Source organism: Mchenga conophoros, linkage group LG23 (genome assembly GCF_057382185.1).
Source record: "Mchenga conophoros isolate Kocher_MC1m ecotype Shallow Benthic linkage group LG23, M_conophoros_male_GT1.1, whole genome shotgun sequence".
In the NCBI taxonomy this organism is placed as follows: domain Eukaryota; kingdom Metazoa; phylum Chordata; class Actinopteri; order Cichliformes; family Cichlidae; genus Mchenga; species Mchenga conophoros.
Window position 1 is genome coordinate 43,551,418 of NC_140547.1, and position 17,457 is coordinate 43,568,874.

At 40.9% G+C, this 17,457-nt stretch overlaps 1 long non-coding RNA gene across 1 annotated transcript; it reads left to right on the forward strand.

The window, feature by feature from the left end:
- The first annotated feature begins 388 nt into the window (after positions 1–388).
- Positions 389–5,499, forward strand: LOC146548020 (uncharacterized). Its single transcript, XR_014890725.1, has 4 exons — positions 389–501; positions 675–739; positions 4,156–4,252; positions 4,442–5,499. It is a non-coding gene; the product is annotated as an uncharacterized LOC146548020 (long non-coding RNA).
- The last annotated feature ends 11,958 nt before the right edge of the window (positions 5,500–17,457 follow it).

Here is a 17,457-nt window from a genome sequence, read left to right on the forward strand (position 1 = left end):
TTTAATTTTGGTATATTTAGTTTTTCTCGTGCCTGTGTTGAGCCTTGACTTTTGTTTTAATTAAATAAACTTTTTCTTCCCTTTTCTCTGTTGTGTCTGCATTTGGATCCTTATTTGAAATGTAAAACTGAAAAGCAATTGTCTGCAATTCTTAGGTGCACTCAGTTTATTTATGTAAAGAAAAATAATTTAAAGACATTGTCAATAGTTTGGCCACAGGAACTGCTTGCAGGACTCAGCTGTGAATAACAAAGCACATCTGCATGCTATTGTGGTCATTTCTCCTCATATTTGCAATGTTTTTCTGAACCACAAAAAGAGAAGTGTGTTACAATTGGTGCACTAGTGACGTAGGTCTTGATTATTTTTGGAGCTACTTAAAATGTATAAAAACTGAAGCCTCCAGAGCCAAGTGTCAGTTCTTCTGCTTGTGTGACAGAACTGCGTGTCTGAGCTGCACCAGACGTGATCTCTGCTCATCGAGTCTTCACTCCTCAATTGGTAAGAATGTTTTATTTATATTATGTATATTTATACACACCAAATTTATGGATTTATGCTCAAATTTAAATAAGCTTTTCATTGAAATCCAGTTTTACTATGAATTCACAGTAATCACTGACACCTTCAGAGCATTACATTCATTAAAGACGTCTTCTCACCTTCTCTTCCAGACGACCGACACATACCTCAACCACTGCAGATTAACCAACCACTCATCAGTAAAGCACAAAATAAGGTAAGTGTCCTCATGTGGAAAGGACTTAAATACAACTCCCATATATTACTAATGTAACAGATCCATTTAGGTAGAGTAAGAACACTACGCTGGATGTCTTTTAATGCAGGAAAGTCCTGTTTTATGCTGCACATCTCTGAGGAGAATATCATTGTTCCTACAGACCATCAGCTCCATCAAAACCAAAGCAGGAAAGACTAATCCTGTGGCAGCAACAAATCATTTACATTTAATATCTGAGGACAGTTTCATGATCCAATATCATAAAATTTTAGGCCTGCTGTCAACAATAACTGCAATGTTGATTCACATGCATACATGCCAACCCTCCCAATTTTTCCGGGAGAATTCCGAATTTCAGTGCCGCTACCAAAAGTCTCCCGGAGCCACCATTCTCCCCAATTTCTCCCGATTTTCCACCCGGACAACAAAATTGAAAAACCATATCCCAGATTGGCCCAGCCAATTCCAGTTTCCAACAATGGATACTACTACTGCAGCTACTTAGTTTTAATTTTACCCTTATTACTCTTTCTGGGTCACAAAATAAACTTTTAACATATTTTCAGGCGACAATATAGCTGTGTAAACTTCAAATATCTGAGCCGGGGAGAACAGCAAACTCCTGGAACATCGTTTTCAAACCCCCGCGGTCTTTCGCTACTCAGGTTAAACATGATATATAAGTCACTTAAATAACTGAAACATGTTTTTGTTATTGGGTTTTATTTGTTCGTGAGTAAATCGGTTTGGCTGAGATTAAAGTTATTAGATTAGATGAGATTAAATAAAACTTTATTAATCCCTCGGGAGGATTCCTCCGGGGTTTTCACACAGCTGAATAAACGTCAAACAGAAAACTGATTAAACAGAAGTGTGAGATGGTCGAAAATTTACGCCAGTGTCCGGTTATATTTTAGATAGCAAGGAGCAGACACCTGAGTTTCACTCCACCGAGAGAGCTCGTGACGTAATTCTGAAGGCTAGACCGTCCAATTTCACAGTTGCTCATTTCCGGTCTGCCCGGCTTTTGGAGGACCCAGCCCACTTAGACCACGAAGGCCGGGTCCTCAGGTGGACGCAGACTCTGAATTTGGACACCCCTGGCCTGTTTCCGGCTGGACAATAATAACGGTGACATTTAACTTATTTTATCCGATAAATAAACATTGTAAGATTCAAGTTTTTTGTATATATATATACAAAAAAAAAAAAAAAAAAAAAAAAAAAAAAAAAAAAAATATATATATATATATATATATATATATATATATATATATATACATATATATATATACATATATATATATATTTTATCCGATATATATATATATATATATATGTATATATATATATATATATATATACATATATATATATATTTTATCCGATATATATATACATATATATATGTATATATATATATATATATATCACCCCTCCCCAACAGCCCTTTTGAATGTCTCCCTAATTCTGAGGTCTCAAGGTTGGCAAGTATGTTCACATGGCTATTATTTTAAGAAGTATTAAATAATTCTAAGATTATTAAACAGTGAGGCCAAACAACATCAAGGTAGTGTCACTTTTATTAACTCTCCAACAACCTGCAGTCTTTGCATTGAGGACACACAAACATCACAGTGTCAAAATATATGAGCTGCATTCATCTTAGCTTAATTTTTACAACATGTGACACATAATTTCACAGCAGTAAGGACAGCGCACACAGTAAGTGTGAAAAGTAGCTGTTATAACATCAGCACTGAAAGAATCGCCCACAAATTTCATCTGCAAGGCTTTCAAAATAAACATGCTCCCTTTTAGACTCGAGATTTAGAGTTTCAAACCATTTAGAGCTCAGTGTTTATAAGGTTTTATGCACGGAAAGTCAACAGTGACAAATCTGAATCTCTAACAACCTTTTGGTAAAATGGTAAATGGCCTGTATTTGTATAACGCTTTACTAGTCCCTAAGGACCCCAAAGCGCTTTACATATCCAGTCATCCACACACACACTGACAGAGGTGAGGCTGCCGGACACTGGCGCCACCGGGCCCTCTGACCATCACCAGTAGGCAACGGGTAAAGTGTCTTGCCCAAGGACACAATGACCGAGACTGTCCGAGCCAGGGCTTGAACCGGCAACCTTCCAATTACAAGGCGAACGCCCAACTCTTGAGCCACGATTGCCCCGTAAAATGGTGTAAGATAAAATAAGAAATTACTTGGTTATTATTATTGTGAAGTGAAAAGTGAAGCTCAGTTAAAAAATTTGAAACTGTGAGGAAGGAAAAATTAAATTCCAGATTATCTCCCAAACAGCTACACAAAGTGAGTTTGGTGCTGCGGCTGCAGACTCTTTACCAGTCCATGCTGAAGAGACAGCTGAGCTTAAACGCGAATCTCTCACTTCACCAGTCGATCTACGTCCTTACCCTCACCTTTGGTCACCAGCTTTGGATAGTGACCGAAAAAAACGAGATGCAGATACAAGCTTTGGAGAAGGAGGTCTGGCCTTCTCTGCTTGGGCTGCTGCCCCCGTGACCCGGCCACGGATAAGCAGAATAAAATGAACGAATGGATTGAATTACAAAACAAATTATTGTGACTTCTTCTTTGCACCACTTTCACTTACACTTTCCCTACTTGCTAAATGCCACTTTAACCTTTTGGACATATTTGATATCCACTCTAATACTATAGCTTTAGCTGCACTAAACTCTTAATCCAAAACATGTTTCTGTTTTTAGTTTTCCACTCGAGTTTCAAAGCAGGAGAATCTTCAAATAAAATCTAAAGACAAACAATGTGGAAAAATAACCTTTTGTGAAATTTTTGAAGATGACATACAAAATCTAAAAGAACTACAGTTATAAGGATATCAATATATCCGTATATACCAAAGACATCGTAATCAACCAGTTATGGACAGCATTACATGACTTGATCTTTATTTTGTGATCTTTAATAATATGAATATTTTACATATTTACTTGCATAGTGAAAGCTTTAACTGATTTCTGTTTAGATATAAATTCATTCAAACTGGTCAGATATGCAGGTGCTGACCTTTCCTCTGGAGCGATCGTGGCTCAAGAGTCGGGAGTTCGCCTTGTAATCGGAAGGTTGCCGGTTCGAGCCCCGGCTTGGACAGTCTCGGTCGTTGTGTCCTTGGGCAAGACACTTCACCTGTTGCCTACTGGTGGTGGTGAGAGGGCCCGGTGGCGCCAGTGTCCAGCAGCCTCGCCTCTGTCTCCTCTACAATGTAGCTGCCATCACCAGTGCGTGAATGGGTGGATGACTGGATATGTAAAGCACTTCTGGGTCCTTAGGGACTAGTAAAGCACTATATAAATACAGGCCATTTACCATTTACAGGCCATATGAACTCACTGCAAACAATCTGACTTTTCAGAGAGTTTCCTACACTGAAGATCTTCCTCATTCAACCAACAACTGTGGGTGTTCAAGGCATCCAATCACACTTTGGCTAACTGAAAAAAGAAGACAAGGTGAGACATCTTTGCTAGTTATTGTTTGGAGCATTAGTATCATCTAATTTGTAGTTTTAAATATCTATTGCATTTTTACTTTAATAGTTAAGCACGATTAAAATTTAGGAAACAAAAATAAACAAGTTAATAAATTAAATGAAATAATACTGATTTATATATTCACTCTGTTTACTTTCTTTGCTATAGAAATACAATGAAGACTTCCATTTTCCTGCTGGTGGCGCTCTCTGTCATTGTGCTCTGCATGACTGACGGACGTGTTTGGAAATTCCAAAACCAGCATATAATCCGCGCAATCCCACGAGGGGGATGTGATTTTCTGATAGCAAACAGGAACATCAGAGATAATAATGGTAAATGTAAGCGCGAGAATACCTTCATCATTAGTAACTTTAATCAAGTTAGAACAGTTTGTGATCCAAGGAATCGTATCAATGTGAATAGAAATCTTTATAGAAGCCCCAGGAACATGCGCGTTCTGTATTGTAAACTGCTGGGACAAACAACCAATACACATTGTAAATACAAACAGATACAGATGAGAAAGCGTATTGTAATTGCATGTGATAAAATCAGAGGAGGATTCCTTCAGCCTGTACACTTTCAGGCTGTAGGACTGCTTACAGCATCTCTTTTGATTTGAGAGATGCTGTAAGCTTGCTGCGATCTTTAAACATCACTTCATGATGCTGGTTTAGATGCTTTATAAGACTTTGTTACGTTTCTTAAACAGTGATGGAAATAATAAAGAGGAAATATGAGAGAACTGATTTTGAAATGAATGTTGAAAAGATACAACGGTCACTAAAATTTTGGCAAAATCGTTACACTTTGCTTTCTTAGCTTGCATGTTGTACATTTTGACAGTTGTTTCTAATTGGCTACATCTTCTCTTGTTCTCACAATTATTGCTCATCTTTTATTAAATAAAAAAAAACTGTCGCTGCTTGTAAGGTTGGCATTCTTGCAAGACTCAGTAATGCGTCCATAGCTACATAAAAGAACATATAAAAAAACATAAAAATGCATAAATGAATATTATGAACTTTACCCCATGTAATTTCATGTTGAGTTCATGTGTTTATTAAGTGTTTATGCATATTTGTTTATAAATGCATTTATTTGTAACAAAAGACATAATAAACAAACAAGGCTATAGTTATAGAATTCAGAAGTTAGTGGATGAATTCATGAAGGTTTGCTTTTTCCTGTCCAATAAATTGTGGCATGGCTGACGAGGCGAATGTCTTTGCTTATTATTTCTCCTGTTTTACAGTTCAATAATCTGTATTCACACCCACTGTCATTAATTGATAATTAATTAACCCTTAAACCCTGCAGCTGAGAGAATAAAAACTAAAAATATCAGGAGCAGGTTATGAGTTGTGCTTTAAAATAAACTAATTTTCACTGATTATTTTATTCACAGCGTGTTTTAAGTGCGATGTAGAGTCTCTTTTGTTAGTCTGTGAGAGAGTAAGCTTTAGTGTTTGAATGTGTCCAACTTGAAGTTTCAGAGCTCTAATGTGTAGCATCTGCCTTAGAAATAATGAGCTCGAATTAACCTGTTTAATCCTCTCTATGTGCTAAAGGCTCATTTTTTAACGCAGCATTAATCTCATTGTTTTAACAGTGCTGATTGGAGCAAGCGGCACTCTGGGATCATGCTGTGTGGAAGAAGAGTCATGTGATTATTTTTTTTAAAGATTTTTTTTATATGAGTGCACACAGAGTGTGAAACAGAAAGATAGGATTGACAGAGAAAGCTGATAATGTCCGTTGTGACACCTGCAATCCCTGACTAGAGTTTTAGGTTTTGTCAGGCAGCTAACACAAAGAAAGCCTGGTTTAGGTGAACTTCAAATTCAAATTTTATTTGTCACAAACACAACCATACACAGTATGACATGAGGTGAAATGCTTGTAGCTGTGCAGTGCCCGACCATTAAATGACAGTAGGTTTACAGTAAGATATACAAATTTACAGTAAAATTGTGCAAATAACAGTAAAAATGTACAAATAACAGTTTACGTAAGAGATTATTAGTCAAGAGAAATTATAAAATTTAGGAAGTGTGCAAGAAGAAAAACCAGAGTGCATGTGGTGATGTGATGTGTGTGAGAGTCCAGTCCTACACCTGGTTCAGGGCCCGAATAGCCTGAGGGAAGAAGCTCCTCCTCATTCTCTCTGTTTTGGCCTCAAGAGAAGTGCTTCCCAGACCTCAACAGTGAGAAGAGTCCATTATTGGGATGGGAGAGGCCCATCATAATCTTCCTGGCTTTGGTCAGCAGGTCAGGAAGCTCTGATTGAATGATGCGTTCGGCTGAGCGCACCACTCTTTGCAGATCTCGTCTGTCCTGCTTGGTGCTGTTCCCAAACCAGGTGCAGATGTTTCCCGTCAGGACGCTTTCGATGGTGCAGGAGTAAAAGTTCTTGAGCACCTTCAGTGGCAGATGGAAGTCTCTGAGTCTTCTGAGGAAGAAGAGACGCTGGTGGGCTTTCTTAACCACGGTGTTGATGTGACAGGACCATGACAGGTCCTGATTGATGTGGACACCCAGGTATCGGAAACTGTCCACTCTCTCCACTGGTGTGCCACTAATGATGAGGGGCTTGTAATTCCTGCTTTGTAGTGAAGTCCACGATCGGCTCCTTAGTCTTGCTGACATTAAGGAGGAGATTATTCTCCTGGCAACTTCTTTCATTGTACAAATAAAACTTACATTCAGATTCCCTCTCACCACATATCCAACCCGATATCATGACCAGCAGCTTTTACAGCTGTGGCTCCAGCAAACATCAGCTGATACTAGAAATTAATATTAAATAAATTCTAACAACAGCTGATCAAGCTTAAACGTGCTGCTGTTGATTAGTGCGACATCCGCTGGTTTCCTCTTTCTGGCGCAAAGTGGGCGATAAACAAACAAGAGAGAAAAGCCGATCAGCTGATCATTGATCAGTTTCATGATTGAAGAAGCAACAGGAGAGGCAGGGGGAGAGAATGAGAGAAGAAGAGACGGCTGCAGCGTAAAGACAGAATAACTCCAGCTTTGTGTCTTTTTTTCATTCTAGTTGAAGTACAGGACAAACTGTTTTCCTTTTCAGCTCAATACGAAATGCGTAATATTTTCTCTGAATGCGGGACGATTCAGTTTTTTACGGGACGGTTGGCAACTCTACTAACTAACCTTATGAATAAACTAAAGTTCACTATCAGTAACATCATAGCACTCACCCAGCTGTATAGAAACTCCGTCATGCTAGCTAGCACGCAGTACGAGTTATTGTAACTGACAGTAAAAAGTCAGCACAACGAAAATAAACTCCACCTAAACTTGGTTTATATCTGACCCAGATAGACTACAGGTCATAACTTCTTACCTGAAGTTCAGTTCACCTGACACTCGGACCGGCGGCCGCCTTCGGTCTCTCCTCCTCCTGCCTCCTCCTCCTGCCTCCCCTTTCCATCATCCACCTGCTGGCCTCTGTGGAAGCTCCGCCATAGCCACCACTAAACAACTGATTTACTTTTATACATCGGCCAGCATCTGGCCAATCCACCACCTTTCATTGCTTATACTGTTATTAAAAAAAACGAACAAAAATCATCCCCCCATAAAAACGAAAAATCACCACCGGCATATCAGGATGGCCAGTCCAACTATGGTCGTGCCATCAGTTAACCTTTCGCGTGCTCAGGGTTGCCGACCCCTGCACTAGGTTATGCGGTTGACGCCACGTTTGCATGTTTTTTACTGACCTTTTGGTCGAGTAGCTAGATAGGCCTTTTTGTTTTACATTTTATTTTATTTAGGCACAGGGAAGCTATTGACCTCTTTTTGTTTTATTATTTTTTTGGTTTGGCTCAACCACCCAGTCCTCCTCCCCCCACCTTTTTGTTTTGTTAAGTTTGGCTATCAAGGCAAACAATCAAGCAAGAAAACTAAACTAGGAAACATCAGTTACTATAAGAATAAAACAATAGCATAAGCAACATTGAAAAATCCACCAACGCAAAACACTGGGACAAAGACTCAGAACTATGACACACAGACACTGACAGTGTTCTTGTTAATGCTCTGCCTCTTCTGGATCTTATTTAATTAGCCAAAGTGGACTGCAGTCTTTCATATTCTGATATTATTAATAGTTTACCTGTATTAGACTCTTTCAGTCCACCTGAATCACACAAAACAACATGTTACAAGCTGTTTTGCTGCTGGCTCAGTGAATTTGAATTTGGTGCATGTTACATCTCTCTGTTCAGATATTATGTTGTACTCATTTTTTCCTTTATTCAAATAAGAGCAGTTATTGTTCATTTAATCAAATGCTGCTCAATCATCCGTGTGATGAAAACTTTGATTCTGTTCATGTCACGATCCTGAGTCTTTTGACCCAGCGTTTTGAGTTTGAGTTTATTTCTATGTTTAAGTCCATTCTTCATCTCTATTATGCCTGTCATTACAGTTCTTTGTTATTAGCAGTGTAGGGACTAACGCGTTATTAAGTAACGCGCTACAGTAACTACGTTATTATTGAGGTAACGAGCACGGTAACTCATTATTATGCCAAAATCAGGAACGCCTTAATCGTTACTGGGATTTGGATAGGGTCTTTATTCGTTACTTTGCGTGTTGCGTTCGACTTACCTCGGAAATCAAAACACGGACCTGACAACGATGTGTCGCTGGAGTAAACGGCGATCTGGTTAGCCTCGTCAGAGAAGTCGGCATTCCAATATGGCAATGCCCTCGAAAACTGTTGTTTTGCTGGCCCTGTACAAAAATAAATTACTATTAAGCAGTCATAGCTGCACTCGGTGGGCCGATGGTGATTTTTCGTTTTTATGGGCCGATGTTTTTTTGAACAATGAAAGGTGGTGGATTGGACAGATGCTGGCAGATGTGTAAAAATAACTCAATTGTTTGGTGGTGGCTATGGCGGAGCTTCCACAGATTCAGTAACATTAGCAAGTGGTGGAGGCCAGCAGGTGGATGAGGGAACAAGGGAAAGGGGAGGCAGGAGGACAGACCCGAGGCGGCCGCCGATCCGAGTGTCAGGTGAACTGAACTTCAGGTAAGAACTTATGACCTGCAGTCTATCTGGTTCAGATATAAACCAATTTTAGGTGGAGTTTATTTTCATTGTGCTGACATTTTACAGTCAGTTACAATAGACTATGCGCACCTTAGCATATGCTACTTCCGGTGGGGAAACTCCTGTGGGGCGCTTCGTTTCCGGTGTGATATTCGCGTCTTGTTTAAGGTCGGATTTCCCAAAAACAGTCAACCAAATGGACGAATCAAGCGGTGATTTACAATTCTCAAGATGTCTTGGGCATTTACCGAATATATATGTAGATGATGTTCATCAACTTGTCGATATTTTTCCATCGCGCCTCAGAGCAAAAGAGAGAAAGGACTGAAATTTCTCAGTATTTTTATATAGAGTCCCCTCGTTTATCGCAGGTGTTACGTTCTAAAAATAACCAGCGAGAGGTGAAATCTGCGAAGTAGCCAGCTTTATTTTTTACAATTATTTTAGATTTTTTAAGGCTGTAAAACCCGTCACTACACACTTTATACACTTTTCTCAGACAGGCATGAACAGTTTCACACTTTTCTCTCTTGTTTCCATTATAGAATGAAACCAAAGATCAAAACCTGTTTTCAGTCCCAGTGCTTGTGTACAGTTAAAAAATTAACTAAATTTTCTGGTGTGTATTTTCCAGCAGAGGTTTAGCTCTGTGTCGTGTGTCTGACATTTTGTGGATGTCAGAGAGCATCATTATTATTTCCTAACTTTAGGTTTCAAAACAGGAGGGAGACTGATATTTACTCACAGTAAATATCAGTCTCCCTCCTGTTTTCTATTTTGCAGAGCCTTATTGATGAGCCACAGCTGTTGTTTTATTTTCTCCCCCTGATATCTGTAACTTTATCATTTAAACTGTTGATATGGCTCCAAGCAGCCCCATTAACTTTGTAATTGACTTTTGTTTCCTCCTTTCTCCTCTCTATTATTTACTGCCGATATATTGTGAGTTTATATCAGTAGCATTTGAGCAAAACCTGGTGAGGATTTAGAAGAGCTTCAACATCCCATTAAATTCAAATTCAAATTTTATATGTCGCATACACAGTCATACACAGTACGATATGCAGTGAAATGCTTACACAACTGCTCGTGACCTAAAGAAAAAAGAAAAGGCTATGAATAAGATAGGAAATAAATATGAAAATTAAAAAGGGTAAATTTAACTAGGAAGGAATAAAATAAAATAAAATATAAAAATTAAAGTTAAAAATGAAATAACTGTACAACAAAATACACAATATACAGTATAGAACTATATAAGAATGTATGAGAAATATAAATATTATATACACAATAACAGCAGCTGTACAAGTATTAACTGGAAATGAAGAATATAGTGACCAGTGTTGTGCAATCCACATTATGTCTTGTGCAGTGCAAATATGCTTAAAGTGATGAAGTGAAAACAATGTCCAGAATGTCCAATGTGTGTGTAAGAACTATATGTGTGGGTCAGTACTGTGTGGTGGTGTGATTGAGAGACCGTATCGCCTGCGGGAAGAAGCTCCTCCTCAGTCTCTCTGTGTTGGTCTTCAGGGAGCGGAATCGCTTTCCTGACCTCAACAGAGAGAACAGTCTGTTGTTGGGATGGCTGAGGTCCTTCACCATCTTCCTGGCCTTGGTCCAGCACTGCCTGCTGTAGATTGAGTGCAGGTCAGGGAGCTCGGAGCGGATGGTGCACTCAGCTGACCGCACAACCCTCTGTAGAGCTCGTCTGTCCTGCATGGTGCTGTTCCCGAACCAGGTTAAGATGTTTCCTGTCAGGATGCTCTCTATGGTGCACGAGTAAAAGTTCCTGAGCACCTTGGAGGGCAGTTGGAAGTCTCTCAAGCATCTGAGGTGGTAGAGACGCTGACGGGCCTTTTTCACCACGGTGTTGATGTGACAGGACCATGACAGGTCCTGCGTGATGTGAACTCCGAGGTATTTGAAGCTGTCCACTCTCTCCACTGGGCACTCGTTGATGACGGGGGTCTGGTAGTTCCTCTCCTGCTTAGTGCTGAAGTCCACTATCAGCTCCTTTGTCTTACTGAAGGAGGCTGTTCCTCTGGCACCAGTTCTCCAGATTCCTAATCTCCTTCAGGTAGGTCGCCTCGTTGTTGTCAGAGATCAGGCCCACCACGACGTTATAATTTTAGTATCGCACAGACAACATAAATTACAACCTAATCCAATCTGAAGACACAATTGAAGCTTCAGACATTCACATATTGACAGTGAAACACTGCCCTCTGCTGGACTCCAATAAAACAGATCATACTTTAAAATGAGGCAGCATCAACAAGCTGTCTGCAAAAAAAAAAAATATATATATATATATATATATATATATATATATATATATATATATATATATATATATATATATATATAAGAACAAATTTTGCATGAAATACAGAACGTATTGATTCTATGAATCAAAAAAAGCACTCTGTAGTATTCTACAGAAAGAGGAATTTCTCGGCACAGTACTGAGTAACTTGTCAACCATGGAGAAGGCACAGTATCCACCTAAAGCCCATATTTACAAAAACAGAGCAAACAATTTTCTCGCATCGCTCAAGGTGAAGGTAATGCTTCACCTTTTCATTTTCATATGACTTATTATGGGCTTCGATCTCATGGTGAAAAATTAAAAAGTATACACATTAAAATCTTTTAATATGAGGTTGTACAATGTCTTAAATTGACATGGCTAATGCCTATTAACTTCTCATCAGTGATCATGGATGAATAATGAAGGAGGAGGACTACCGCACTAAAGTGAGTTTACAATCCAACATAGAAACTGACCCCCTGAGATGGAAAACTTTTATATTCAACGATACTCAAAATCCTCATTCTTGACTTATTACCAAAAGAAAAAAAATTATTATATGTTCTGATGACATTCAGTTGGATCTGATTTACACATCAGAGGTTTGTTCAAGTAAATATATTCAAGTCAAGTGAAATAAAGAGCAGAAAACACTTCATGAGAAGCAATGCAAAACGTGACTTTCAGCAAAGGCCTGCTGTCACACTGTGGTTAGACTGAGGGTTTGTCAACAGTCTGATGACACTGCATCAGAGACTTGTCTTTAAACACTTTGTTCTTTTCGTGACCACAACTCAACACCTTGTGAGTGTTTGCAGCCTGGTAATGCACCGTGACCCGAAACTGTGAACAACTGAATCTGTTCTGAGAGCAGAAGAAACTTCTATGAATGCAATAACTCTAGATGTTATCACACTAACTACATGTTATAATGTAACACTTTGTGTCATGTAAAACTCTGAAGTCAAGGTTATAAATTGCCATGTTTGACTACTTTTGAGTTTACCTTTATAAATTTTACTTTTAAAACTTTACAGTCATCATTTCATTGTGACTAAATCTAAGCAGGAATGTTTTTTAATCTCTATGAAAACGTTTTTAATCAGTCAATTTTAATATGAATTGAAAAATATAAATTGTATATTTCAAAACTATGTTTAAGTTGCTGATGCTTTTAACTGGACTTGGAGTATACATGCATAATAAACTGGACTGGGTTAAGAACACAGCTGCACTCTACAGGAAGGGCCAGAGTCGTCTCTATTTTCTGAGGACAATGCTCAGGATTTTTTCCAAATCTGTTGTGGCCAGTGCCATCCTCTATGCTGTTGCATGCTGGGGCAACAGGTTGACGGTCACAGGTGCCAACAGACTCAAACTGATCCGCAAGGCCAGTAATGAGTGGAGATGGAGATGGGCTCCTTCAGGGTGTCTGAGAGGCAGATGTCGTCCAAGAAAAGAAGCACATTCAGTGAGAGACTGAGATTACCAAAATGCACCATTGAACAACACAGGAAATCATTCCTGCCCGTGGCCATCTCCCTGCACAACTCCTCCATCTAATACAGTTATACCAGCTGGCACATGTTCTACAGTAAAATAACAAATGACAAAATTCACAAGTTAGAGTTAAATGTCAGTCACACACATTTCCCCTCACCTCTTGATATTTAGAATTGCGTGATTTGTGTGTATCTCTCTCTCTCTCTCTCTCTTATATATACATATACATATATATATATATATATATATATATATATATATATATCTCGTAGTGGTTACACTATACGCCTTTGGAACAGAGGATCGCAAGTTCAATTCCTGCCTGGGGCGTCTGTATCCAGTAAGGGTCCTAAGGCTAGACCCCCTATGCTAAGCAAGCCTACCGCAGACATGAGCGAGACAGATAAATATGAAGGCATGCCAGCTCGGACGTCGCACGGATCAACAAGGTCCGCGTCAGGCGTTGAGGAACCAGGGCACCCTGACGAAAAGTGGGCTACTGGAACAAGAAGGCATCGGTGGGCAAGAGACGAAAACAGGGCGTTGTTGGAATGCTACTACGCAAGTAACCCCGGCGGAAGGGGCTACATGAATAGGATGAGGGACCTATGGATTCTTCGATACCCAACATCCACAATGACGGCGAAACAACTAGTAGCTCAGTGTTCCAACATTCAAAAGAAGGGACTGCTCTCACAGCTAGAGATTGACGAGGTACAACACAAATGCTACGGCAAGGAGGAGTCAGGACGCCAGGTCAGAGGGGAGATATCTTCACCCCCACCCGAGATTGGGTACATAGCCCCAAGTGCGATAGGAGAAGGATCGTTGAGTGCGAGAGGAACTGACCTGAAAAATAGGATCATGGCCAAGCTTGAAACCTGGATCCCCCGTAGCCAGTTACCAAGATTACGTGAAGTACCCTCAGAAGGTCTGCTAGATGATGTTAATGCAGCACTACGGATGATACCTACAACCACGATTACCGACACTAACAAGCTGATCTACAATACGGCAGCAGTGATCAGTGAGATGCTTGGCTACAAGTTGAACAGCCACAAGGGGCAGTACCCTCCATGGAGAAGGAGGCTAGAGGGCAAGATCAAAGTAGCACGGAGGGAGGTTAGCAAACTAACGGAGTTGCAGAAAGGTGCGACAAAGAAGGTGCATAAGAAATACAGCGAGCTGTCCATACCTGAGGCCTTGGAAACTGCCAAGCAAAGACTCACAGCCTTGGCCAGCCGCTTGAGGAGGTACACCAGAGAGATAGAAGGCAGGAGAATAAGCCAGCTGTTCTCCACAGAACCAGCAAAGGTGTACTCTCAGTGGCAAGGGAACAATAAGAGAACAGTACCACCAAGGCTGGAGACGGAGCAATACTGGAAGAGCATATGGGAGAAGGACGCAACCCATTACGGCAATGCTCAGTGGCTAGTGGATCTGAGGGCAGACCACAGCGACCTCCCTGAACAGGGTCCAGTAACCATCACAGTGGCAGATATCCAAGAAAGGGTCTCCAGTATGAAGAGTTGGACAGCACCAGGGCCCGACATGGTTCACGCCTACTGGCTGAAGAAGCTGACTGCACTCCACGAGCGTCTGGCAGCACAAATGAACCAGCTGCTAGTTAACGAGAGACACCCGGAATGGCTAACCGAAGGCCGGACGGTCCTGATCCCCAAGGACCCCAAGAAGGGACCGGTCCCCTCCAACTACCGACCAATAACCTGCCTCAGTACTACATGGAAGCTCCTGTCAGGCATCATATCGGCTAAGATGAACAGGCACATGGGTCAATACATGAGCGGGACACAGAAAGGAATTGGCAAGAATACCAGAGGCGCAAAACACCAGCTACTGGTAGACAGAACAGTCAGCCGAGACTGCAAGACCAGACTGACCAACCTGTGCACTGCCTGGATTGATTACAAGAAGGCCTATGACTCAATGCCCCACAGCTGGATACTGGAATGCCTAGAATTGTACAAGATCAATGGGACCCTAAGAGCCTTCATCAGGAACTCAATGGGGATGTGGCGTACAACACTAGAGGCCAACTCCAAGCCCATAGCACAAGTCACCATTAAGTGCGGGATCTACCAAGGAGATGCTCTGTCCCCACTGCTGTTCTGCATAGGCCTGAACCCCCTCAGTGAGATCATTAACAAGACTGGCTACGGATACCGACTACGGAACGGAGCAGTTGTCAGCCACCTCCTGTACATGGATGACATCAAGCTGTATGCCAAGAGTGAACGAGACATCGATTCACTGATCCACACTACCAGGCTATACAGCAATGACATTGGAATGTCGTTCGGACTGGAGAAGTGTAGTCGGATGATAACAAAGAGAGGGAAGGTAGTCAGAACTGAGGGGATTGAACTACCAGAAGGCAACATTGCAGACAGAGGACAGTTACAAGTACCTGGGGATCCCGCAGGCGAATGGGAACCATGAAGAGGCCGCTAGAAAAGCTGCAACCACCAAGTACCTGCAGAGGGTCAGGCAAGTCCTGAGGAGTCAGCTGAATGGTAAGAACAAGATCCGGGCCATCAACACGTACGCCCTGCCCGTGATCAGGTACCCTGCTGGGGTAATAGGCTGGCCAAAGGAGGAGATAGAAGCCACTGACAAAAAGACAAGAAAGCTCCTTACCATGCATGGAGGGTTTCACCCCAAGTCCAGCACCCTGAGGCTGTACGCTAAGCGGAAGGAAGGGGGCCCGGGACTGGTGAGTGTCAGCACCACAGTCCAGGATGAGACAACGAACATCCAAGAATACATTGGGAAGATGGCCCCAACTGATCGAGTGCTCAGTGAATACCTCAGGTAGCAGAAACCCAAGAAAGAGGAGGGAGACGAGGAACCATCATGGAAGGACAGGCCCATGCACGGTATGTACCACCGGCAGATAGAGGAGGTGGCTGATATCCAGAAATCCTACCAGTGGCTGGACAAAGCTGGACTGAAAGACAGCACAGAGGCACTAATCATGGCAGCACAAGAACAAGCTCTGAGCACAAGATCCATAGAGGCTGGGGTCTATCACACCAGGCAAGACCCCAGGTGCAGGCTGTGTAAAGATGCCCCAGAGACAATCCAGCACATAACAGCAGGGTGCAAGATGCTAGCAGGCAAGGCATACATGGAACGCCATAACCAAGTGGCCGGCATAGTGTACAGGAACATCTGTGCCGAGTATAACCTGGAAGTCCCGAGGTCAAAATGGGAGATGCCCCCAAGGGTGGTGGAGAATGACCGAGCTAAGATCCTGTGGGACTTCCAGATACAGACGGACAAAATGGTGGTGGCTAAACAACCGGACATAGTGGTGGTAGACAAACAGAAGAAGACGGCCGTAGTGATCGATGTAGCGGTTCCGAATGACAGCAATATCAGGAAGAAGGAACACGAGAAGCTGGAGAAATACCAAGGGCTCAGAGAAGAGCTCGAGAGGATGTGGAGGGTGAAGGTAACGGTGGTCCCCGTGGTAATCGGAGCACTAGGTGCGGTGACTCCCAAGCAAGGCGAGTGGCTCCAGCAGATCCCGGGAACAACATCGGAGATCTCTGTCCAGAAGAGCGCAGTCCTGGGAACAGCTAAGATACTGCGCAGGACCCTCAATGAGTGGAGATGGAGATTGACTCCTTCAGGGTGTCTGAGAGGCAGATGTCGTCCAAGAAAAGAAGCACATTCAGTGAGAGACTGAGATTACCAAAATGCACCATTGAACAACACAGGAAATCATTCCTGCCCGTGGCCATCTCCCTGCACAACTCCTCCATCTAATACAGTTATACCCGCTGGCACATGTTCTACAGTAAAATAACAAATGACAAAATTCACAAGTTAGAGTTAAATGTCAGTCACACACATTTATAATTGCGTGATTTGTGTGGATATATATCTATATATATATATATCTATATATATATCTATATATCTATATCTATATATATATCTATATATATCTATCTATATATATATCTATATATCTATATATATATCTATATATATATATCTATATATCTATATATCTATATATCTATATATCTATATATATCTATATATATATATCTATATATCTATATATATCTATATATATATATAGATATAGATATAGATAGATATATATATATAGATATAGATAGATAGATAGATATAGATAGATATATATATATATATATATATATATATCTATATATATATATATATATATATATATATATATATATATATATATATATATATATATCTATATAGATATATCTATAT